Below are 27,316 nucleotides of genomic sequence, written 5' to 3'. Positions count from 1 at the left end.
TGACGCCTTAACTTTTACAACCCACTGTTCCACCCGTGGGATGCAAACTCTATGCGTTACTTTCACCAGCTGCTACTATGCACAATTATTTGGAAAATTGAGAGCTACTACGTGTTACACAAATATGAACATGTAGTTTGTACCAGTGAATTAGACTGTGAATTCACTGATTCAATGGAGTTTGGTAATTAAAACAACACTGTAGAAAGGAAAGCAGAGGAAATGAAAGGAAAAACACAGTATGACAGACATTATATGAAAGAGTCAGAAAATCTTTAATTGAGATTTTGCTCACATGTAAATGTTAACCACATGACGTAGTGATAAACATGCTGACAGTGTAGGATCAAGCGATTAATCCCCCAGCCGTACAGGTTTAGAGGTTAGCCCATGACTATCTGGCAACCACGAGTCGTGAGGGAAAAATTAGCACTCTCCGACCGGTTGCAAGTGGTTGCTGGAAGCTGATAGCAGTCTCTGGGGAAAATGATTGCTAAAACCTCAGAGACCATTCAGTGACCCCTATTTTTCCCTAGTGACCCTTTAGGGAAAAATGTATTCTCTCAAACCGCTTTGCAAAAACCTCCTCATGATTGCTTTGGTTGCTAGCATGTTGGTGCAAAAACGTGATTAGCTAAACAAGCTAATTATGTTGTCAAACTGACACGTGTAGACTTGAGGTTTGTGAATTTCAGCTGTGGGCTAGCAGGCATATCTTCTCCGTGTGAATATAAAAGATGTAGGCTGAATATCCCTGTCTTACTGTATCCATGAGATGAACTAGCATGTTGATCTTGTGTGACGCTGATCATATCAAAATACCGGCTATATGTTAGCAAAGCTGGAACTTTGCACATGTTGACTAGACGAGGGGGGAAAAAACCTTTTGAATATCAGGGCAATATTTTTTCTCTTTTTAATCAGAGATTTTCTGTCCAAAGAAGGAAGTAGGTTAAGTTGTGGTTGCATGAGCTGTTTCATTTTTGCTAAATAACAACCCCATTCAAAGCTGTCTAAACTCACCAGCGTTGTCCAATCATATGTTTCCGGTCTGATGTTGTGTAACCTCACAGATACTTTGAGCTACCTCCTTATTTCCCAAGGGGAGACCACAATGGATGGATCCTCATGTTTGTTACACCAGATGCCCTTCCTGACGTCATTTATCTGGGCTCTGGATCGACATTAAGAATACATTAGCTTGTAACCCCTGAGGGGCGAAATTGAACTAGGAAGCTTTCCCTTGTAAGCAACTGTGTTAACTACCACACCATGAAGCCACTGTCTGATGTACTATAACCTGATACTTGTTGGTTTTGGTAGCTCATATCCTGACAGCAGTGCAGTTTTCGGCTGCAACTCTCTACTCCGCTTCAACCTCCAACTAATCTTCTGGGGGAGGGTTTTAATTCAGACTGTAATTTCTGCTCTGGTGTTATTGTTACATAGAATTTAAACAAAGTCTAAATATTATGTATTTTTCCCCTATAACCCCATAACCTGAAATTTCTGACATTATTCAACTGACATTTACGACACAAACCAAACTTTTTCCTGGCCTGAGCAGGATCTCAATCTGGCACAACTGGTTGCACAGACCAGTGCTGCGAGCGTGATGAATGGGCCGCCTTTGGCCCAAAGCTTGCCCAACTGCTAATAACCGGAGCTGATTTCAAGTCCAAATTATCCCACATCCACATATGCATCCCAAAAGCTCAGCCAAACTTGGATTACTGCTGTCCGAATACAAGTGAGCGACATTTAGCTGTAATCAGCTCAACTTGGCTGGCTACCTGTGCTACTGTAGCCTGAGTCTCGCCCTGCTTTTGCCTCGATTAACTCCAGCCTGCACTGATGAAATGCAGCATCATGATAGTGGGGAACATCCAAGGGATGGAAAAAGTCTTCTTTTTTAATAAATAAAGTGACACGACTCATTAATGTGATGGATGACTATGCAATTTTCTGGGACCTCAGCATCAACCCAGCCCCACCAGCCCCCTTCAGGAGTACCCCTTGTGGGCCATTCCCAGGTGAAAGCTGGACATTTAAACGTGTCCCTTTTAAGTGCTGAGGCAAGCAGGTCCGCTGGGCAAATGATTGCCCTTTTTAGCTCTTGAAGCTCCCGAGGACCCATTTAACTGTGAAAATAAAATCGTTACATTCACCTAATAGCCAGTTAGTCTAAATTATACAGCAATATTTTAAATGACAAAAACAAAAGCTAAAAATAAATAAGAATATAAATTAATTATCATCTGTAAACGCTAAGTGGAGCACATTTTATAGATGGAGAACCAGTGGATTTAAAACAGACTCTTGCTAGTTTGATTTGATCTTGTTGACCAAAAATGTAAATTAGCAAGGGCAATTTTTGTTCATGAAGGAGATCATGACACATTTAGTTAATTCGTCACTGTCAAAGCCCAGTACTTTTAATCTATGCTATTCAAGTTCTAATTGCACCTCAGCCATGTTTTAAATTATCTGATAGCATCATAGCTTTAAACTTGAAAGAATCCACATTCAGAAATAAGCTTAAAAAAAAACATTCAACCTTTCTCGTAGATTCATGAATGTTTCAAACTAATTTGATTGTTCTATCAAAGTCTCCGTGACTTTACCAAAATAAAGTGTGTGAGAAATGTCAAACCTTTTAATCCTTTGTATTTTCAGCCTTTTTGGGTAAAGGTAGATGTCTTCAGATTTCAGGCACAGTATTTCCAGCACCTAGAGTATGCTACACTATATTATACAGCACACTGTGTATACAGTGCAGAGCAAACCCCCGGACAAATCGTGTGTTTAGACTCGACGATCACAATATGTAGTCTGGTGTGATGGAGTCCTGCCTACACTTTTTTATGGCACTAAATGTTCGCAGTTTCACAAAAGTCACCTGAGGTAGAACTGATCTATATACGGCAGCCCTGATGTTGCATAACACGCTGTCTAAGTACTGATTACTTGCAATTATGTCCAGAGACGGCTGACACAGTCAGATCTATTATAATGCATCCACTCTACAGACACTCACAGAGTTGTTGTACCCTCGCTATCGGTGGGTGACTGGACTTAGTTTCTATGGGAACCAACGTGCAACACACACTGGTAAAATGAAAATACAGCTGTTGTTGTTCAGACAAACGGCATAAAGCAAAAGTAAAGTCGACTGTTTTAGAACTGCTACGAGCTGAACAGCTGTTACACTAAAGCTATCCCGACTTATAGTTATAATATATATACTCATAGTTTTTTGCTGCCGGATGGGGAGGGGTAACAGCACTAGATGACAAAATACATTACAGATGTGATTGACCTTCATACTTTTGCTATGATAAACTCTGAATGTTCATTGGTAGCAGAGTTAGGTGGCAGTTCTTTAGATCAGCAGTCCCCAACCTTTTTTGCGCCACGGACCGGTTTATGTTCGACAATATTTTCATGGATCAACCTTTAAGGTGTCGCGGATAAATACAACAAAATAAAACCAGTACCGGTGCCAAAAAAAGAAGAGTTATTCATAATACATGGGAAAACACCCAGGGAAACCGAGTTAACGATATTAAAATAACGATAAAAACCGATAAAAACCCTGAAAATCATAAATTTCACACCCGAACCTCAACTCTGGCAGCCCGGTAACAAAAGACTCAAGGACCGGGGGTTGGGGACCACCGCTTTAGATAGTCTTAGTTGGTTACAGTATGAACTTCTAGCTGCACAGCCAACTTTGAATAACTCAGATGTTTTTGCTTCATTTAAAATAAAGAAATGATATCACATTAGACCCCAATCATACCAGCCCGAGGACCCATTTAAGTGTGTTTCTCAATCGGTTGGCGTGTGGTTCCTGGACAATGAGGACAGTCGCTGAGGCAGGCAAGTTTATTAAGTCCGATTAATGCTGGCCTAGAGACTGATCAGTGACCCCCCCTCCAGTGAACGTTTTCCGTCCCAGTGATTCGAGTTTTATTACCACTTGGCAAATGTTTGCAGACAAGTTGGCATTTTCGATGCGAACTGCTACCCGCTTGGCATCCACTTTTTGTGAGAGATTTAGCCTAGCAAAAGCCTAAAACCTCCAGCAGCGACATGCCAACCACACTAGCCAGGAAACACACATTTTTCCCTCTCTACCATAGATCCTATGTAGCTAAACTTTAGCTCTTCTTAGACAATTGAATTCTAAATTATTCAATTTCAGCCTTCTGGTGTTCATTCTAGATCTCTTCCAGTCCTCTTGTGTGCTTATATGCATCATCACAGAAAAATGTGGTCTTGGAGTCATCGGCTGTATCGGGAACTACCAGAAAAGCAGCTTTGAGGCAGGATTTTTTTTTCATATAACACAAATAATGTGTGTCATTAAATAAAATTGAATTGTAGAGTTCAGGATAGGTGTAGGTGTGATCACTTTGAGTTTTCCTAAAATACTGTGCAAAGTGCAGATGCACCTATTAATACCACACAAGTGGATCTTCGTAATTAGTGTCTCCAGTCCCACATTCCCAGTCTGAATACCACTCAGGTCCAAACTGCCAGTATGAACTTCTCCTCTTTGGCAGTATCAACATATGTGTCTCCATATTAATCTTTCTCTGTCCTTTTGATTATCTGTGCACGTGCCTCAAGGGTCATTCAGATGTTTTGCTTGAAGGGCTGTCTGGTTTTGACAAGTGCCCTACTCACCTGTGTACATGGCATGAATAGAACACAAAGTAAATATGTCCTCCCTTATGGTAGGTCAGACTACAAGGCAGTCCACTTTTCTGCACAGAGAGTGCTGCAGGTCTAAATCAAGAACTGAATTTCAACACAGTGGCATATGAAGCTTTTGCCTCAAGGGCCTGATTTCCTTGTTCTCTGGTGTTTTAACAATGAGGCTGTTCTTGACAGTCCAACTGAGGCAGTCATGTTTAAGTGGCCCTTGAGTCCAGCCTGTTTTGTGTAACAGAGTTAAAAGCACCAAAGTGCATCAGGACTACTGATATGTGCCCAATAAATATCATCAAGCCAGTCCTTCCAAATGCAAAATCAAACTGAAAAATACATCCGTTGATTAAAAAACACCTGAAAGATTACTTTGTTGATCACCTTAAAGATGTTTAATGTCATGCTTAGCTTCTTTTGAAGCTGTTTTTATATCATCATTTAGTGGCACTCAGTGATATTCAATAAATTTAGGATCAAGACTCAGAATGTTCCAGTCTTTTCTACTTATTCTTGCTTTTGTTCATTTGATCTTACATCTCATTATGCTGTTGGAAAAGCCATGACCTGCAACTGCCTGGATACCTTGATTTTATTGTGTCCTTTGCAGATTCAAGCACACTGTGCTTTATGGAGCAACACAACCCTATGGTGTGTGATGGGGTACTTTTCTTAAAAAGAAAAGTTGTTTTTTTTTCTACCATGACCACAGAGCTGATGTGACTTAGCAGAAAGCTCCAATTTTGTTTCAGCTGTCCCAAGAAAACTCACCCAGAAGCACTGTGGCTTGAAGCCCACTTTCATTTAGAAGGTAACATATGGTGCGGCTAGATACTACTGAGTCTTAATCTCTAAAGTCAGGTTGTATCCATCCTGAAGTTTTCTTAGCTTTTAGTTTTGCACTTTAAACTATCCCCCTGTTAAATCTGGGGTCAGGTTTCCTCTGGGCCAGAGGTGGGCAAATAATCTTCCCATGTCTTTACAAGCTTTTTAGTGCGGCCTCCCCACAGCATTCCCAGTTTCCCATGTGGCCCCTTGGGAAAATTAATTTCCCTCCCGTGCTCTAGCCCATGTCAGCATCTCCCTGTGAATCTTTACCATGACCACACGTGGCTATTACAGTTTTATCCTCTCAGATAACTTATGTGTGTGTGTTAAATGTGGCACACGTGATGATGATGACAAATACCACAATAACTGGATCTCTCCATTTGTCTGGGCTGAAGATTAAAACCATGTTATACTAATTAAAGTCTGCTTTAAATATGACTACACACACATTTATATAGGAACACTTGGAAAGGGTTTTGTCTGCGCTATTTTAGACTACGGTTCAGTTCTTTTCGCACATTCTTTGTTTAAAGTTAAAGCGAGCCAACATCATAATATACCCACTGCAGCGCCACTCCACTGGGCATAGTCCTGTGCCAACTTTGGCTGAAACTTAGCAGTTTGTAAAGGAACTTAGAATAGAATCAGCGAACTCTGGACACCTCTCAGAGTTAGCAGTAAGGGTAAACATTTTCATTTAATTTAAGTGTGGACACATTTTGCAGATATTAGCAGCCCATTTAAACATATATACCCAAAAGCTTTATGTGCATTTTCATTCAAAGACAACACAGAGAGGGTTTCTCAAAGATGCATCTTTGCATGTTAACAGCTGACTTCTGTATAGTACATCGTTACATTTCCAAGCTCGTATTACTACCATCCTTCAATCCTAGACGTTGTACTGTATCACAAAACATCAACATAGTACTCCACAGTCCAGCTAGTGTTTAAACACTGCACTGCAAAAATTGTGCTATCTTAGTGTCAGCACAAATTCTTACACAACAGAAGTTGTTGACAAGAATCAATCATAATCTAACTTTAAATATTAATGCAGTTAATTTACTTTCAGCTGGCTAAAGTCAGGCATGTACCTGCGAATACTGTACTTCTGCCACTACCGAAGCACTGCTGCTGCAGACGGGATGATCCTCTTAGAGGCTCGGCAATCTGGGACACTATTCCCACTTCTTACTTTTGCCAATTTGCTCCTGGAAGCCCCTGAGTCCTTGTCTTCATTAAAGGAGTTCCTCATTGATCAATCACTGTCAGGGGAGTTGCTCTGTAATTGCACTGAGGCCTAATCATGACTGACGTCTCCCCCACTGCTCTGTCACAGGTCTCGGGAGAGAGAATGCTCCATGACTTTCACACCTTCGACCTCAAGGTAGGCCTCTCTAAGGATTTTACTCTTCTCTTTGGGGTTTATCTTTAACGTTATCAGGTTTTGGACTGATTATCGCCACTCATGCATGTGTTTGTGTATGTATGTTAATGGAGATGGGGACAGGTAAGTTAAGATTTTGAATAAATATGAAATATATTTTTTACTGATACGACTGATTTCCTGTCATAGACGCGATAGACCATATTATTCATTTAAGAATTTTTCTATGTAATACATTTATACTTAGAGATACACTGTAAAATACACCGAGGTTCTTCACTGACTTGAAGAGAACACTTAACAGACAGCAGACGGGGGAAAAAATGCCGATCTTGGCCTCTCGTCAAGTTGCTCATGGAGCTAATGTTGTAGATTAACAGTTGCTGTAACCTTCAGCTTGTCATTTTCCCAAGCAAAAGTGTCTGCCAGCGCTCTTGATGTTTTGTACTTATAAGAGACTTTAGATAACCAATTTAAAATCCAGTATTTTGTAACCCCTGTGTTTAATCTTGGCATTTACATGCTGTAACTACACGAGCAGGCTGAGGTAGACAAAATTGAATGCATAATTTGATGCATAATATGAAGCAATAGTTTATACCAGTTATTCATTTATTTGACATCAAGATCTTGACTTTATTGAATTGTATTTTTTTTCCCCCCTCCAACAATGTGGCTAAGGCTTTTTATGCATGACGCATAAAGTCCTGAGCTGCTTTGTTTTATGAGACATAAACTAATACATACAGTCATTTCAGCGTTTCACCGTGCTTTAGCTCCAAGTGTTTAAATGAATACGTTCCTGCTCACAGTTAACTTTTCGCAGCTGTAGCACATGCAGAAAGATGACATGTAAGTTTGCCATCAGCTCTGTAATGTGTGATGTCAAGCCAACGCATGGATTTTTGGAGAATGACTTGCAAAAGATGCAAAATGATTGAGTGATTTTCATGGAATGGAACTGATACTGTTGCCATGATATTAAACCCAACAGGATGCAAAAGTTCAGGAAAACATTATAAGATTGTGTAAAATGATTTGTCACTCTGCCCATTTCTGTCACTGTAAGAGGTTTGATGGTAAAAGCTGTGATCATGCTTACAACCGGTGATTGCTATTAATACCTGCTGTGCCTACACCGAGCACTATTACATTTAGCTTGTAATCCGTTACAATATTTCCTTTTTTAATTGTTCTCATTTTGAAATTGTAATTTTATTAACTCATTTATGTGCTTCAGCACTTGGCAAAGAATAACCTCGCCTCTACCCGCTTCCCACAACACGCGCTGTACATTTTCAAATGTCATTTATGTGACACTTGTAGTACAAACATCCATAATGTTTTGACTGGGGGGGAATTGCAACACGGATCTCAATCATTGCGAATTCAGGGCGCAGTCAGAATAAAGGAAGGTCAGCACGGCTGAACTCTCCTTCCTACAAAACATGATTGTTTTATCAAACTTTGAAAACATGCTCATGATTACTGCTGCTGTGGCAAAACGTAAACAGAATACTGCGGAAAATGCTTTTCCCTGGAAAAATATAGCAGCATTTTCATCTTTTGGGAATAATTCAGGCTTATTTTATACATTCTACCAATAGTAGAGGTTAGGATTTGGACAAGTAGAAAAGTGGCTATTTGCACATAACTAATGTTTTAGAAAATATATACTTACACTCATAATGTAATAATATAAAGACATCTGTAGACGAAATAGAAGTGTTGTTTTTCACTGTCAGTCTATGAGATTGCAGGGACCTTGGCATTTACTAAGTCTGCCATGTCATTGTCTGGAAAAGTGTTCAGGACCATGTACGAGGAGGAAAGTTTTAAATTTAAAATGTAATCAGCACAATCACCACAAGCAATCAGTTCCTCTTCATTTCACCTGATCGAGCCCCCTGCTAAAAGGAGCCTGTTAAATAGAGCATCTTATCAGGCCTGGATTAAGTTTTGACTTTGATTAACATCTGTAGTCTGAGTTTAGAATGTCAAAGTTCAACTTAAAGGAAGAGATAGACAATTTACATATATATATATATAAAATTGTCTATCTCTCTTTCTATAAGGCAGACTTTCTCTCCTTTATTAAATACAATTGTTTATTGATTTTTTTTTTCCAGAGTTGCATGAGAATCATATAGTAAAGCTAAAGTGACATTCGCTTAAAACTGATTAGCTTAGTTTAGCATCAGATTTGTATAGAAGGTCAAAGGTCAGTCTGCCCTTTAGTAATAAAATCTACTCTAAAAAGTACCGTTCAAAGCTGACTTCTTAAAATCATTTTTGTTGAATCATCACAAATAATGAAGTAATATTGTATATGAGCAAAGAACTGAAGGGGATTTTAAAGATGGCATGAGTGCATACAGAGAAAATGAGACAGATGTGACAACGGTAAAAAAAACAACAACAACAAAACAAAACGAAAAAACTCCTCATGATAAATCAGACATACATTTGTAAGACTGTATGTGCAAATATGTTTGAGGACACTGGAAAGTTAACTCCATACAACACTTTAAATGACAGGCTTCTGTTTCAAACAATGAAAATGCAGAAGTGTACAAAGATGTATACAAATCAATGCAGAGGTAATAAGGTGATAAGAGGAGGTTTAAGGTGGTGTTAAAAAAAGTTTAAAAGAAGGCGGAAAATCATATATTCAGAAAAATGAATTTAAAAATGAATAAGTAACTAATATAATTGTCAATTTATGTCAAATTTCTGAATTAACTAATGCCCACATTTTTGAATCCTTTGATTCTTTTAGTTATATATTAGTCTTAATCTCTTCCTTTTGTCTGTTTTACCCCCATTTAACCCATTTTCCATGTAACCCCCCTCCACAGGTGATTACACACAGAACAGTGGAGGAGAGAACCACAGATTTAGTGTTACTAAATCGTGTGTTGTTTTTCTTTGAAAAAACAAGCTATGATTTTAGTTTTTTAGATCAGGATGGACTTGTCGAAATAACATATGGGAGACAGGAGCAGCAGGTGTTCCTCAGAGGCTGCTGGTTCAGGGCTAGATGCTGGAATGGTCTCCAGTTTCTAATATCTTTTTTTTTTTTTTTATTTGTATACAATAGCTGTCAAATGTCATGCACAAAATCTTAGAACAGTAATTTGTTTCATTCCATACATGACTTAGAGGAAATTATGCGTGTGATTTTTCTCAAGCAGTGAGAAATGTCTGCGTGCATGCTGAGCCATCAGAATGAATTCTTTGTAGCTGAGGAATCTGCCGGCTTCAGAGCTCTGTGTGTTTCTTGAGCAGTGGGCATGTTTGAAAGGCCGGCTGCAGTCTGCCCACCCAATCACAAGTTAGAAATAGTCATTTTCTTTCCTACTTTTCCATTGGTGGTACTTGTTTTTTCTTAATTTTTAACTGGTTGGGCAAGACAAACCTTCAATGAATGTAATTCCCTTATTTACCGGAGATGTATATTTGTAAGGGTATTATAATTTATACACAGTTCTTCATCCTCCAAACTTCAGGGCATAAATTTGTCCGTTTTGCATCACAGGACTAATTTCCAGGATAATTACTTGTGAAAAAAATGACTTGACAGTCTTAAGAAAATTAGGTTTACTCGATTTGCAAATAAATAAAAACAATGATGTTTAGATAAATCCCCCTTTTGGCATTGTCCAAATTTCATTATGAAAGCCACCACAAGCTGCACTGACTGACCAGCTATGAACATTTTGTGAATTTCAATGTCACTACAGCTGAGCTCATTTGGGAAAAGGCGAACCAAGCACACGCACAGGCTATATCCAGACATAATAAACTGTCGCCCTGTTCACAGAGGCGTGGAAAGGAGAGAACACCTCCCCAGTACATCCTCAGACACATCTGTGCCCATGCCCCTAAAATTATGTTTCTTTTGCAGTGGAAATAGGTCAGCCGTGAATACCTGGCTCCTTCCATCTCAAAAAACCCTTTAACACACTTAATTAAGAACGTAACTGTCTGGATTTTTGAGTGTGATATTTTTAAAAAAAAGAGAGAAGTGGACTGTTTTGTTTGTTTGTGAAGTTTTTGACAAGCTGAGAAGATGTGCAACTGATATGTGAAAGCAGGGGATGCGTTCGGAGACATGAAATATTTCCGTAAATCTGAACATTTTACAAGGGGCTTTGTTAGGAACTGCAAAGGCACAATAATGCCAACTTGGCCCTCATTTAGACACTGAATCATTCAGATTGCACCACTGTGATTGCTTAATTAAATGCTCGACTGTGTAATGACTTTGCTTGAGAGGGAATTAAATGTCTAAATGCTGCAGAATCTGCGTTGAGCTGAATAGAAATCAATGGGACACAGTGCAGGAACCGAAGGTGTTTTCCGACTTGTTTAGGGTGAATGTTTGGTATTGATGCCATCCCTCAGTCACTCAGTCAAAAGCTCATTCCTCTAAGTCCACAGCATTGATTGCTGGCATGCAAACAGTGTGCTTACTTGGTGCTTTCTTGTGAGATCGAGGAAGTCTATTACTTACATGTCTTCAGCCTGCTGTGTGTAATACTGGATCTACTGTACAATCGTCCAGTGATTAGGGGGCTGTAAGATTACAAGAAATCAATAACGATACATATTAAAAGAAATTTACCACATCTGCTGCATTTCAAACACAGCCCCAGTGGTCCCTGTCCGCGTCTGTTTATGTTACGATCACGTTTCAAGCTGGTTTGAGTTCATAGTGTATGTTATTCCTCACTGGCTATTAAAACATGGCCGCATTTTTCTCTCAAAATAACTTTCAGAGTCCAAAATTATCACTCGTCCGGCATATTTTCAGAGTGTTCTACTACAAAAGCCCAAAGGCAAACATTAAAACCCATCCCACATGGAAATAGTTCTTGAAAGGAGTGCAGCCCAACTAATCTCACAAATATTTGATTGAACCAAAGACCTTTAGAAACCGCCGAAGCTGCGAAGGGCATACAACTCCTAAAATGACAACCGATTATCAAACTGCCTCTGGCTCGAGACACTGTAATCCCCCAGATGTTGCAGTCTATGAAATACGAGAGTCTGAATTAGATCTCTCAAACAATGTCGGCTTGTCTGCATTCGTAAACCCTCAGCATTTAAGTCACAAAATTAAGTTGACCCCGTCGGAAAGCTTAAGGACATGTAACAAAGCCCCCGGCAGTCTTATTACTTCATCTGCTTTCATCTCATCTACTCTGTGTAATAAGTTCCCACTCTAGCAAGACCACTGGGGCTAATAAGGGTTTTTATCTGCTTTTTGATATTAGATATTAACACCTCATCAAAGTTAAGCCAGCTGTAGGCTCTAGTCGTGCCTCCAAATTTACATTAGCCTAACAATGTCTCTAAAGGAAATCTTATCAAATTCAAATTAAGGGCGAGTTGAATAGCCAGAAGGAAACTGCTACCCATCACTCAAGGAACAAGTCGTTTGGTTCTGCTGCAAAAACACAAGCAGGCTTTGTAAATCACTGGACAGTAGGTTTATTTTTTGGTGTGAGAACATTAATACTTTAAATTCGCCCCTCGCAATCCCGAATCAAAACTGCACGCATTTGCAGCAAATGAATGATGAATGTTTAGCCGGCAGGAATGAAAATAGGTCTGACTGACACAATCAGGATTTGCTGTTTGAGAACTCCATACAAAGCATCTCTAGTCAGCCAGCCTTTGTGATCTTTACCTGAAGGGGGTAGACGTTCGTAGCGCGCGTGTTGTTTTTGTTGTTATCATCAGATACTCAGTGCAGGTTGTAACCCAGTGGTTGGTTGGAATCACCCGTGAAGCCGAACGCACTTATGTAAACATCTGTCATCGATCCTCGCCATTCCTGAACGGCATACCCAAGTGAAGATATAGCTTTTTTTCGTGTGTGACGAAAGAAGAACAAAACACTAGCGTCTAAGTTATTTTAGAGGTCTTACTTCTTCAAACATTTCTCAAGGTAAACCCTGTATCTAGAGAGAGAGAGTGAGTGCAAAGGTTTCAGAATTCTTATCATCCCTTGTGGCATCCTTTGTCAGGTTGTATGAAAAAAAAATGAAATATTAACTGGAAAATATAGCTCGGAGAGATAGAAAATAAATTACTTCAGTGTGGCAAGGAAAAGAAGATTGTGAGATTTATCAAGTCAAGATGGAAATGCCTGCTAAGTCTGTGCCCCTACCTTGAAAAATTAAAGGAAAAAAAGCATTAAATGCCTTCGAGTACATTGTGATGTAAAGGCATGCATGTGCGCCTGCAAAGATGTAGCGTATGGAATTTGTTGTTTGAATGTGATGGTGTTGCATGCGACAACAGATCACACAGTAGATTCAGCTAACACACACGCAGAGAGCGTATCCAAAATAATCCAAGCTGCACTCCCCAGTCTTTTAACACTTAACAGATTTGGTGTGAAACAGCTTGACTGGCAAAATCTATAATTGTACAGATAAGTGAACATGTTAGCTAGATAAAGGTTAAACTATCAGGGATATGTTCTCCATCCGTCTAAAGCCAATTTTACACATTCAGCTCAAGCAACAGAGGGTGGGAAAAAAGGAGGCAGGAGGGGTGAAAAAAACTGGCAAGTCAATATTGATTGATCTGGAGCCTTAGCAATTACCTCCATGTGCAGAAGACCATGTTAAGGTCAGTATTATCTTAGCTCATTTTATGGGTCAGTGCTCTGGCTTTAGCTGAAATAAATTAATGGGGTAAACACTTTAGCTCACCTTGATGAAGTGGATGAAGTGGAAAAGCTTTGCATAGGTGGGAGGTACAGTGCTGCGGAGTGACCCTTGATATTTTCCCGAACGCCCATAGGTCGTAAAATCCCAGCATTAAATAACACTGACTACCCAGCGATGAAACCATAAGGCCAATAATGCACTGTTAAGAAGCAGTGAAGCTATTAAATGAATCTCGTTTACGGGTTAACCAAACCCATTCGCTTGAATGGATAGATGTCCTACGGAATAAATAAAAGCGGTTACAACGGTGATTTTCATGAATGAATTTCTTCACATCTGGGAGATTACTTTTTTGGAATTAAATGGAAAACATTATGGAGAATAGCAAGGGAAATTAACCTTGTATATGTATATTTATGTCTATATATATTAATTTGCATACATTTACTACATCAGGCATTTTTTTCTTCTTTTTTTGCAGTTTATTTCTTAAAAATGTATCGGGCAATTTATTTCATATTTTTGGTGGGAAAAGAAAAGTCACACTGATGATGTAGAAGTCTCAAAAACTCATGTATGTTTTAGCCCAGCGGTCCCCACCCCCGGGCCACAGACCGAGTCGTTTGGTAGAGTTGAGGAGAGTTGAGGCTCCGGTGTGAAATTGATGATTTTCAGGGTTTTTTATCGGTTTTTTACGTTATTTTGTTTTATCGTTAACTTGGTTACCCTGAGTCTTTTCCCCGTGGTGTTATGAATAAATCTTCTGTTTTTTTGTTACAGGTTCTGGTTTTATTTTGTTGTATTTATCCGTGACACCTTAAAGGCCGGTCCATGAAAATATCAGACATAATCCGGTCCGTGGCGCAAAAAAGGCTGGGGACCGCTGTTTTAACCCATGTATATAAGGGTTAAATCAACTATGGGACACAGTTTGCTTCCTGTTTCTCCTCTTTACTCCTGAGAGCCTCCATGGAGTAACCCTTGAAGCTCTTTTATCAAATGTGTCGTTTTTCAGGCCTGCTTATATAAAAACAGGACATGAGTAAGCACGACAAGTTAGTGAGGGTTGTCTCTGCCTATGCATTTATACCTCCTGCCAAGTGAAATCGCCAGTATACTGATGGTAGAATAAAGCAAGTACTTCACGGCCGTGTCAACCACTCTAGTAACATTCATATGCTGTGCGTTTCTTTTATGCATCGCTGTTGCCAAAGGCTGCCATTATCAATTCAAACTAGGCAAACAGCAACAAGTAGCCCACTGTACAGCACGACTGTAGCACCCTCAATCCATTATAATAGCAGAGTCCTCAATTTTGCATGTTATTTCTTGACACCTGTGTGTATTTAACTGGAGGGAACGGAGAGCGTTATCACTCAGCCAAACACGTCACCTTTGTATTGGAATTCTGCTCTGGCCTTCGGGCCGACTCACAAACAGCTCTGTTGTGTTCTTAAGTCCAAAATAAATTCAATTTCCAATGCAGTGATCTCCTTAATGAAAAGTCAATGCCCCTCACTCATTGGCAAGCTCCCACGGCGAGAAAGATGAATTTGTCAACAGGCCGGAGACTGCGCCCTCGGGGACACCCACCCCCTTACGATCAAACAGAATACGACTGCGTGTGTCCGACCGCTCTTCCATTATTACCCAGCTCCTGCTTTTAATGTGAGCTGACGAAGGAGCGATGACAGTATTGATCTGGCCAAAGTGCTATTTATGTACTCACAAATCCTGTAATCAGTGATTACAAAAGCACTCTACCATTGCGGCTAGCTCGTTCTCAATTTGTTAAGTGCATGGGGTGACATTTTGCTCATGTCATATGCATGCAGGGCTGTCTTAACATGCCTGTTTTGCAGCCTTTCCTCAGTGAAACGTTAGCATGCAAGCTCCCGCCACACGTCTTCAAATCAAATCAGTCTGTATTTCTGGACAAACATCTAAACATGAACCTGATTTTACTTTGGAGCGTCCCCTCCATCTGCAGCATTCATTTCTTTATTTATTTTCTTGGCAATTTTTTAGCTGAAACACCGCATTGTTGCGCTGCATTCCTGTGAACGCTTCAGAAGTTTCTGATTATTAATAACACCGTGTCTTGTCAGCAGCATAACCTCCCGATAAGTAAAGGGTGGGGGGGAGGGGGACATGAGGTTGTTGTCATGGCGTATGGTTAACAGTATTATAGATAAGCTTTAATCCCCCGCTCGGCTCACTGTAATGCATAGCAAAAGTGATGGAAGCGGAGAACATGCACATGTGTAAACATCAGCCGCCGAAGGAGCGGCGTGCTGAAATGACACAGCAGAGAGAGAGGAGCATGCAGCGTGCCGCTTGCTTACAACGGCGAGGTAATTCATGCTCATCAAAGTCATCACTCCATAAGCACAGCTCTTGTGAGTCTTTCACTCACATGAGGTGCAACAGTAAATCATGTGTAGTGAGCATGACCACATCCTGCCCCTCTGCTACACATTCATGAATAAAACTCGAATATGGATCATTATTGACCCCATACGTTTAGGACGGGACATCCATCCTTACTGTGGCGTCTCATCCAAAAATTGGGACTAGAACAGGGTGGGGGTGGGGGGAATCAAATATCAATCATATCTTAATCTGCATTTATGCAGTCAGTGTTTGGTGCTAATTTTCAAACATTTACAGTTTTGATGGGTAAGCCCTAATTTTGTCGGATTTTGCATTGATGATTAATTGTGGATGAAGCAAATATAAGGTATCATCGTAGTTATAGTATGCTTCAAGGTTTGCCGTATTTATGGTTTAAAAAATAGATATATATAGCTCACAGAATCCAGCTGACATGGGCATCAGCAGGCAGACAAAAATGATATAGAAACAGGATAAACAGCTGATTAAATCCTAAATTTAGCCTTGGTGAGTTTTTTTCTGTCTTGGTTCCTTGATTAGAGACTTTAGCTTTTAGCACTTTACATTAAAATTGGATTGTATGACGTTCGGGGGGAGAAAAAAAAATATAGCACATTTAAATGCGCGACATCAATGATATAGAAAATTAGTTCCAATGTATTTTCTGTTGTCCATTTTACTCTGAATAATGCAAAACATAATTTGGAAAGATAAAAAAAACCAGAAAGTAATTTCGTGGAAAAACGAAATAAATAAAAAAAAGTGCGGATTATTCCCCCAAATTAGCCCGTTACTTGCAGAAGGCTGAGATAAAGTGTAGAGCACTGAGCTTGTAGCATTATCGTCTTTTTCTGGTTTGTTGTTCAGAGTGACAGAAAGTATTGTGTACATTTGTTGCAACTGTTGGCCTTCATTTTTGGTTTTGTTGGTTTTATTGTCCTTGAAAATTTGTTATATTTAACACCTGTGTATGACATTTGGGTTAACACGTGCACGCTTGCACCCACTGCAAACACATAATACACGGCTGTAATAGTGTGCATGGAGATGGCTTGAAGACCGTTCCTAAAGCTTAATGCAGTCCACCAATGGAAATGTTCTTAATGTATAATTATAAGAAACTGTTGTAGATACAGAATATTTGATTCATGTCTGTGAATGTGCTGTACAGTGTATGCAACCTGTTTTTTTAAATGGAATATTACGGTATCTTCATATTCCCGGGGGAAATGCAATCTATTGAGACTCTAATTTATTGGATCCCGCACTGATAGAGGATCTCTGTTCATCTCAGTCCTCATTGTGTGAGTCTCTCTCTCTCTAATGTGGCTGTACTGCCCATAAACAGACATTGAGTGATTAGCGCTGTTCTGCCATTGACATCATTTGCATTTTAATAGACCATAATTACAACTCAGGGAAAATAAATTGCAGTTTGAAGAATGTTTGAATTACTCCAACTCCCCGGCTCTTCTTGCGAGATAGCAGCGAGCATATGCAGGGGCTGCTCGGATACTTAATGTCAGGTTCAGAGATGTACAGAGAAGCAGGACTGCAAAACTGAAAAGAACAGAGGAGGACGTCGCGCTAATGGCGTTTGCAACATAAGGGATTTTGAGATGCTTCCCGCGATGAGCCTTCGAAATCCAGTGTCAATGAAATCCAGGTGAATTTTACGGGGGTCAGTTTTAGGATATATCACTGCGCGAACAGCCGTTGATAGATGCACGACTGTTTCTGAAGTCAAATCTCTGAGTGCTCAGATACAGAACGGGTCTCTAATCGCAAAGCCACCCTGCCAGCCTCCTGTAGTTTCCTGGCTTCTCATTAATGCCTGTGATAATTGCAGTTTGTCCGTTTAATATCCCCCCGGTCTGTCTTATCGCCACACCTCACCTGCTGAGATGTGACACCTTCCCAGGATTTGCCGAGGGATGTCTAACCCTGGCAGTTAAAGCCCGTGTGACCCTGTAAGCAAGAGTGACAACACAATAATACTCCCCACGTCTAATCTTTCATTGGTGGATTATCAGATTAGAGGCCCCAGTTGTTTATGGGTGCTGTGACTATCGAAAAAGTTGATCTGTCAAGTTTATCTTACACTTGTCGTATCAAGGCTGTGTTGGTCCATACAGTTGGCTGTGGATGGAAGATAAGGCCAACGCAGCTGAATGAAACCTTTGGAAAATGAGAAACAAGGCTTTTGGTTTTTTACCTCGACAACAGCGCACTTTATCTAGTTTAGGAAATGGACCCCTGCAAAAGCATTACGGCGCCGTTTGGATTCACTCGAGTTCGTTGACCTCTTTAGTGTGACACAGCTGCCCTTTCTTTATTTCCAAAGCACATATCAGAAATCATCCACCAGTTTAACGCTCAGGTTAGTGGTGTGGAATCACAAGTTTCAAAGAGGACATAATCCGTCCTCTTTCAAGCTGCCTCTTTGTGGCATTTCAAAGACTTGAACTGATATAGGTTCCCTATCAATCAGCTGTTTTGGCAAGTAACAGAGTGGTGGAAGTCCATTGTGTAACCTTTGGATGTGGTTCACTAATTCAGGCTAACTGTTTTCTTTCCATCACAAAGCGGGGACTCTGAAGGTTATTGGCTCTTCAAGCAGGACTGTCACAAGGTGTCTATGAATAACAGATTCGAGATCACTATCCTTTTTAATCTGCTCTTATCGGATTTGCAAGCTAGGGTGTAAATGTTTTGACATCACCTCTGGTAGGATGGGAAGTGGAATTTCAAATTACCAAAGAAACATCTTCATTTGAGCAGAATAAAAAAATCTTGATGATAGTTAAATATTCTGATGGTTTAAAGCAAATTAGATTCACCAAGGCATTATTTTATATACAGTGGATTTATGATAAGGTCCAGTATTCATTACCCAAAATTGAAACGCTAGCACTGACACAAAACTCAAGGAAAAAGCTGACAAATGTGTGAGTGTTTGTGTGTGTTTAGCTCATTAGAACCGTACAGACTTTTTAGCCTTATGTACTGTATTTCAATGTATATTTGTATGGTGTCATGGTCCTCGGTGACCCAGTTTTTTTTTGTGTTTTGAATTATTAATGTCTCAGGGTCAAGTCTGTGTCTTTGTGAATGTCTCTTGTTTCCTGTTTTACTTTGATAGTCTCGTGTGCTACGTTAGTGTTTTCAGTTTTGCTTCCCCCGGTCTCGTTGCTTGTGATCGCTCCCGGCTGTGCTCTCCTCCTGTGTCTTATTCCCTCATTATCCCTCTGCCTATTTAAGCCCTTTGTCTTCCTGTTTGTTGCTGGATCGTCTGCGTACCTCCCACTGCATTTCCCATGTCTCAGGTTCGATGTTCGGTGTTCCACATCTCAGGTCTTTAGTTTCTTTATTCCAGTTTTTTTTTAGGTTCTCCCAGTTTAGGTTTTTGCTGGTTTAGTCTTCGTCTCCTTTTGCTTGTGTTTGTGTTCTGCTCCGCCGAAATAAAGGCTCGCTCTCGGTTCAAGTCCGTCATCAGCGTCTGCATTTGGGTCCAATCCCTCTCACACATCTGCCATAGCGGATGTGAAAGGTGGCCCAAGACTTTTGCACACTATCACATGTTGATTGTATTCCTATATGAAAGCAAGGTTGCCAGGCACGTGTTATTTAGCAGTTAAATTGTTGTCCTGCAGCAGCTACATCACTAATTGTGGAGGAATTTCTATCAGGGATTCCGAATGTAAGTAGCTAATGTGAATTTCTGTGTACACACACGGCAACAGATTTGCAAGTTTCGCCAATTTCTGACAGTTATCTGCTGTATTATCACAAACGACTCGTTCAATTGAAGCTTCCAACTGAACTCCTTCGATTGCAGGCTGATAGCAGATTGAATGACTATCTGGCTGCCTTGTTACTTTTCTATCACTGTTTTGATGCACATATGTGGCTCTGACAACCATTTCAAAGACAACAAGATCACAAGTTCGTCGCACACAGTCAAAGTTTTCCCGAGTGTGACACGACTTTGGTCTAGCCACAAGCTAATACATCGCATTCTTTTCAAAGCTTTAGGAGCATGAATGCTCCATGATTCATTGTTCTAAAGATGTTTTCAATTTTTCACTTTAACACTTCGGTAAAGACTGAAATATCTTCACAGTTAATTTGTTTATTACTAACAAATTAGCAATTAACTCTAAAAGCTGGCACAGAAGGGGGAAAAAAAGAGATTAAGGGTCCTTAAATCTTTCCTTGACGCCCTCAAACACTTGGTATTTAAATCAGCTTTAAATTGAATTTGTGTTCGAAACGTGTTTAACTTAAACTGGGAGAGGTTGAACTCCACATTATAGGTAATAGAAGCAGTGTCGTGTGTTTTTTAGGAGAAAAAACACATCCAGATTCATTTTACGGCTTTTGCAGATTCAGCTGTATCAGCTAACATTTGCCAGCTATAACCTACAGTCACCGTGTGTGGTGAATCACAGTTATCAAGCAGTGGCTTAAGTATTTAGGACTACTTGTCGCCACAACTGTGAATTATCTAAAGGGCCTTTGAGAATTGCGATAAAGTGCCAAACAGGGTTAGTTCAAATTTATATGTATAACCACTAGTCTTATATTTTAGACCAGTAACAGCAGAACACTCTCCTAAAGGGATAATAATAATTCCTCTGTCCCATTCCCATCGTATTTATGGCACAGCACACTGGTTTGTCATTCGCAGCCAGTGTGATTATTCACCTGGCGAGCATATTATTCTAGCAAATACCACAGCTATAAAAATTCTTCATATTTCATTCCAGGAGTTTGATGAGAATGCGCTGAATCCCATTTTCCAAAATATTGGGTATTCTGTGCAACAAGAATATGGCTTCCCTGATTACATTATGCCTCTGAGCTGTGTTTAGCCAAATGTGCATGACTTGCAAGTAAAATGTACAATAGACTGCTGCTGGTGTGTCATATTAAGAAAGAAAAAAAAGATTGAAATGAGGCAGAACATAGAGGTCTGCTTTCATCAGACTTCCTACATTTAAATGAAATCCTCTAAGTTGATTTTTTTTCCATCCCTGGAAATTAAAACTGAGCTGAGTTCACGTCTGCTCGGTAACAACAGAGTGACAGCAGGTTGTTAAAATAGTCGAAGGTCGAAAGTGACTGAGTCTTAACTCAGTGTTTCAGCGTTTTGGATATTGAATCAACTTCTTAAGCTTCGCAGAATTGTCTCTTTAGTCACAGTGGTGTATTCCCATTTTCTCTTTGTGTATTTATTCTCGCAGGTCTTAACATCACACAAAGGAGTTGCATTCCACTGTTACTTAATTCAACACGCATGCACAGACACGCAAAGTCCAAGATAAAAACTGTGTTTCCCCTCACAAACGGAACACTTTTCCTGCTTTTAAAAGCGACACGTTGGATCTTGAAGAATAAAAATCGTTCTTTGATGCTAAAGCGAAAGGACCCGGCCACGACTAGAGGCAGTGTGCCGCACAGATGTCCGCCACATGGAGTGGACGCATCTCATTTGTTGCACTTTGGAGTTATTTATTTATTTCCCGGGTCTGATACAGGGAAACATCTGTCACCTTTGCCTAAGTGCCCGCTTGCGTGATACACAGACTGCGTTTCAGAACAAAACACCCTCCCATTGTTTGGCTCTTTAGTCTGCAGCTCAGGTGCAGAATCCTGTGAGGCATTTGGAGCGCCCTGCTGTTGCAGCAGAGCATGCATCTCTGTTTTGCAGTGCTCTTCGTTGACATCGCTCTTTTTGTAGATTATTTCTTTATTGGTGTGGTTAAATTAATCTTGTGCCACATTGGTCTAACTTGCTTACAAATCATCGTTTCACTTTAATAGTTATAAAAGTTGCTTATCTTGATTACCAGTTCAAAATAATCCTTATTTAAGGACTTTCTTCCAAGACAGCTTTGCTGTCATTGTCTGCCTCTTACAAATAAATCTGAACAGCAGCTTTGGTGTATGTGCAACAAGATTATTATAGTTAACTGAAACTACACTAAGAATACTGGTGGGCACCAGTGCTACCCCTCAGCTTCCTAATAGATGCATCTATGGCAGAAATATGAAAATCCTAGGTGATTTTAAGAAAACTTGACCTTAAGTTCAGTATCACTGAGATTCATAGCTATCTGCCATTTTTAGTAGATGTACCTCTGGTATGAATATCAAAATCCTATGTTTCCTTATACAGCGGTCCCTCGTTTATCACGGTAGTTACGTTCCAAAAATAACCCGCGATAGGTGAAATCCGCAAAGTAGCTAACTTAATTTTTTAAATTTTTTTTTAATTATTATAGATGTTTTAAGGCTGTAAAACCCCTCAATACACACTTTATACACTTTTCTCCGACAGGCTCAAACATTTCCACACTTTTCTCTCTTGTTTAAACACTCTCAAAGTTTAAACCTTCGTAGAAAAATAAGTCCTGTATTAAAGAAAGAAACCAAAAGCACCTGTTTGTTGGAGAAAACTTACAAACAAACATACAGTACAGCACTTCAGAGTCCCACTGCTAGTGATCGAAGATTTAGGTAAATTTGACAAGCTGACTGCATTCTGTACTGTACAGGAGACATGGCACGAGACTGATTGACAGTGGTCTACAGCCAATCAGAATGCAGAACAAAATGCGCTGTGAAAGAAAAAGAAAAAAATAAGCATTCAAAATTGCACAAAAAAAATCAGCGAAACAGCGAGACTGCGAAAGGTGAACCGTGTTATAGCGAGGGGCCACTGTATTCGAGTTATCGCATTTACAAACTTGGTTGCCCACACCGCCCACCCACCTGCCCACCAGGGTTACAATATGCCATCAGCCTTTTACGGCTGCAATTTTTGTGATATTTGAAAACCAACTTAAAATCAAAAATATAGAGGAAAAATTCTTAGTATGTCTTAACTTAGTAAAATCTGTTATCACAAACTGCCTGATGAGGGTTTAACAGATGTTTGCCTGTGAGTCAACTGCTTTCAAAAAGTTCTGTTTATATTCTAATATCAATACTGATTTCCCCAAATCTTGTCTCTGCCATTTGCCTTAAATAAAATAATCAGGAATAAAGACTAAAACTAACACTGAAGCTAATAAAAACGAAATGAAAATGAAACATTTTCAACCAATGAGAGCTACACTGAAATGATCAAATCCACTCTGGAAACTGAACCTGAATTAAACTGAGTTAAAAATAAAAAACTATAAGAAAGTATGGTGCATACTCACAGCCTGGGATGTCCATATCAAGCACATCTGCACTCTGTGACATCATACAGAGCAAGAAGGAGAAAAAAACTGGAGCATTTAAGGCCGTCTGAAGCCTAAGCAGACGTCCATGTTTTGGCCTATTGAATCAGAAACGTATATAAATGAGTGGCTAATGAGAAGGATATGAAACCAAAAAGACAAAAACATACCCCAGTGCTTGTTAGTTGGCTTTTTCAGAGCTGAAAAATCCCTAAACTGCTCCTGTGCTCCTTTTCCTAATGACAGTCACCCCACCCTCCAAAGTAAATTAATTAAAATGGCATAGTGCCACACTTGTGAAAGGAAATCTGATGCTCATGTCTGAAGTATTTGAAGTGTCACCCAAGATAATGGATGTAGGAGAGGTTTCTAATTCTCAGAGCCCGGCCCCAAATAGCACCAGTAGCCATCTGTATTCTCGTTTCTGCAGCACTCACTAAATCAACACACTCGACACAAGCCCGAGGATGCCTCCGCACAATCATGCATGACAACATCAAAGCTTTTCTTTATTGCCTCTCCTCTTCATCACCCCCCACCACCACCACCACCCCTTTTCTGAGCCCCCTTAACTGTTATCTGAAGCTAAAAGCAGTGGTACCATTGCAAATATTATCTTGAGGTTAGTGCAAACACTGAAAATCCGAGCTGCTACTTGTCAACAGTCTCAGTCACAGCTGATAGCCGTGTTCAAGGATGATTTCATCCTTTCACAGGTACGAATTTAAAGAAGTTGCATGCACGTGGATTACTAGCAAAGATTTGTCGCCTGATCTGTGAATCCCCGGCCCTCGAAAAAAAAAAAAAAGAGAGAGAGACCTGCTTCTAAACAAACCAGAGAAAGAAAAAATTCATTAAACCGTTCAGCATTCTTTGGGATTTTCTCTTAATTGCCTGTTTTGTTTCCCACATCTACAAATTTACAACCATAAATCTCGAAAATGTCGGATGAGTCAAATCCCCAGATTTCCACGAGCCGGATGCTTCAATGATGAGCTGGATCTGTCATTGGGGAGCCACTCAGCACCCACAAACAAATTGAGCAGGCACCCAAGATGGATCTGTCGACACTTCATTCTACATCTCTCTATTTAATGATATTATATTTCATTTCCAGAGCAAAGAAAACACCATTACCCAAAGCAGCGAGTCGTAACGAGCCATTCTGCCACAGATTCCATTCCTCCTTGGTGGTACAGTAATTGAATTACAATCGCATATGATAAAAAGTTTGAAAGCGATTGCATTTGTTTCCATTTGTTCCTTCCATGTTACATACTAAGCTCGACCTTGCACACAGTTAAAGGCGTTGACGCGTACGTAGTCTGATTTCAACACATATTCTAAGATCTTGATTGGAAACAGCAGGCCTGCAGCTTTACTATGAACTACGGATGGTGTTATTTGACCCCCATCAGTTCTTGTAAATCCGTTTAGAGGTGAATACTGTTGAGCAACCGACAGAGAGGTCAAAAGAAGTACGCTGATTTCCTGCAACCCCTATGCCCGTATTGATAACTAACCTAAAATTTATTTGGCTGGTAACTGTGGTTAAGTGCTCTGAGAGCTATTGGGGTTTTGAATAGTGCACCCAATTGTTTTGACCAGAGATTGAAAGGCAGTTATCATTTCAATGCGGGCAATATGCTCCGAGGGGAAGGGACAAAGAGGTCAGCAGAAGTGGAGTAAGTGCTCCCTCAGGCACAAACACTGAAGGCCATTCAAAAGGCCTCAAAGAGACACTAGGGGAAATTGATTTCAGCTTTATTCCTGGTCGGATGCATGACTGTACTGGTGCGTGACCCAGTGGTGGACCTGTCTGCTCAAATTAGGAAACCATTTGGAAGATATGGCCACATGTGAATGGCCAGTCACACTCTATGAATATTGTACGGCAATAGCATTATTTCACACATCAAAACATCCAGAGGTCACCCAGCACTTTTGTTATGCGAGCGATGATCTTTTTTGTCGGGGCAAACCCCATTTGCTAAAGTAGTTTGCCAGCAGTGCACTGGATGGTCTTCATTGGCAAAACTCAGCAGTGACGCTGTAAAATTTCTGGGGCACTGTCAGTGGCACAAATTACATAAAGACATAAAAGCTTTTGCTATCGGGTGCATGCATTTTGACAAAAGTGGGACTGGCACATATTTTTCCCCCAAAAGATAATAGAGAGTGCTTTGAGCTCCCACCATCATTGCTCTAAATAAGACAAAAAAAAAAAAAAAGCATAGACGTGCAGTCTAGACTACAGCCTGTCTGACAGTTTGACAGCAACTGAGTTGGCTTATTTTGAATTTCTGTTTTATTTGGTCAGATACACTGCTGTGGGAAAAGTCTTGAGGCACCCCTTAGTTCTTTATATTTTTCTTCCAAGAGGTCAGACTTTCTGTCATTTTTAACCTGGTGTTGAGCAATAGTTTTCCAGGATTTCTCAAGGTTTCTATTGGACTTAGGTTGTTTTTTGACTCATTTTCAGTCCAATCCTTGTACCTGGCCACTGTCAGAGGAATGTTTGTTTTTTAAACCATTGAACACTACAAATGATTCGATAATAAAGAGAGAAGTACTGTTGTCATTGTCTACAGCCATCTGTGAAACAAGGCAGAGGCTCTGCTCTTGAAAGCAGCTTCATTTTTCAGCATGATAATGACCCCAAACTCCCTGTCAATGCAGTGAAAGCATACCTGGATACAAAAACACACAATGGTCGTAGATTGGCCTCCCCGAAAGGCGGCCAACATCCAAAGAAGAGCTTTGAATGTCCTTCAAGAAGCCTGGAGAACTTTTCCTGAAGACTACCTCCCTATTTTCTGTCAATAATTAACAATAACTCATGTTAAAGTGGTGTATACTCATTTTAAACATGGCAAAAGTTTCAAATAATGAGAACATAGCACGATAGATTTTTAAAAAGTTAAAATGCTCTTTTAACACTGGGTCCATGTTCATGGAAAGTAGTTACATTAAAAGCTGCTTGCATTAAAGATCTGATTTATCCTGCCCGTTAGGGTCCGGTATCCGTAACAGTTAAGTTACAGTACCTTCGAGGTATTTTTTAAAATATGTACTTGTATTAAGGTGAATCCAAAGTGTGCATGTGCTGACATAACGGCGTGTTTGCAAATCCCATTGATGAAACATCTTCGCTTCTTTCACTAGCAGCCATTCACCTAATCTTCTTTCTCATCAAGATAATTTTCCAGTCAATATGGTGCCCTGTGGGAGCTCTGTGCTTATAGCCACACACTGTGTATACACTGTACATGATTTATGCATGCTCTGCTGTTATGTTTGCCATGTTTACAGCTGTGCAGATCAGGTTCAGCTAAGTGCTGATTTTCAGGCCAAAAAAGAAAAGGAGGGGGGGGAAAAACGCTCTTGTTTTTCTGCCCCTTCAGGCACCATGTTTATACATTACACCACACTATATGAAGCAGGACACGAGCACTGCAACGGAATAGAGGGTTGTACCAGCCGTCGCTATGTTGCTTCAACACCACGAACCTCGGGGCTTAGCTGGCTGCCAAGCTGCAATCACCCACAGAGCCGTGTGCTTATTTTCTCTGCCCTCTTCTTGACCATATGGAGCATAAGGGTCACAGGGACACTGTGTTTCACAGATTTGTCTCTGTGTGTGTGACAGAGTGTGTGTGTGTGTGTGTGTGTGTGCATACATGTTCTCGTGTATATGCATTGCCTGCTTGGAAAATGAGCCAAATCTGCTTGCTAGTATTTGTGGATTTGGCAGTAGGGTGCATTGATTTTGTCAGCATTTGCTTTTCCCTGCCAGCTAAGAATACTTTTATTAGCTCCACCAATATAGATGCAGAAAACATTCATAGTCTTTTCACATTCTGCTGTGTTGGAACTAGCACTATGGCGGTGTTCTTAGTGCGCTGGGATTCCTTTTTTTCTCATTACATCTATAACCCAGAACTGCCAAGCGGGTATGAGCTGTTTCTATTCATGTGAACGACTGACTATTCCATCAAACAAGCGTTAGGAAAACCCCGGATGATAAATGTTAATGCCAAAGGTCAGACACACTCTAAAGGTGCAATATG

At 40.2% G+C, this 27,316-nt stretch overlaps 1 protein-coding gene across 1 annotated transcript in view; it reads left to right on the top strand.

The window, feature by feature from the left end:
- LOC116333162 (receptor-type tyrosine-protein phosphatase delta) overlaps window positions 1-27,316 on the top strand; it is a 397,398-nt gene that overhangs the window by 187,062 nt on the left and 183,020 nt on the right. The window contains exon 8 of the mRNA XM_039609499.1: window positions 6,887-6,934. The gene's annotated coding sequence lies outside the window, so the exon portion shown is untranslated. The remainder of the gene's footprint in view (window positions 1-6,886; window positions 6,935-27,316) is intronic.

Source organism: Oreochromis aureus, linkage group 3, assembly GCF_013358895.1.
Source record: "Oreochromis aureus strain Israel breed Guangdong linkage group 3, ZZ_aureus, whole genome shotgun sequence".
Classification (NCBI taxonomy): Eukaryota; Metazoa; Chordata; class Actinopteri; order Cichliformes; family Cichlidae; genus Oreochromis; species Oreochromis aureus.
Note: the sequence above shows the minus strand (reverse complement) of the source record. Positions and strands in the feature narration are given on the sequence as shown.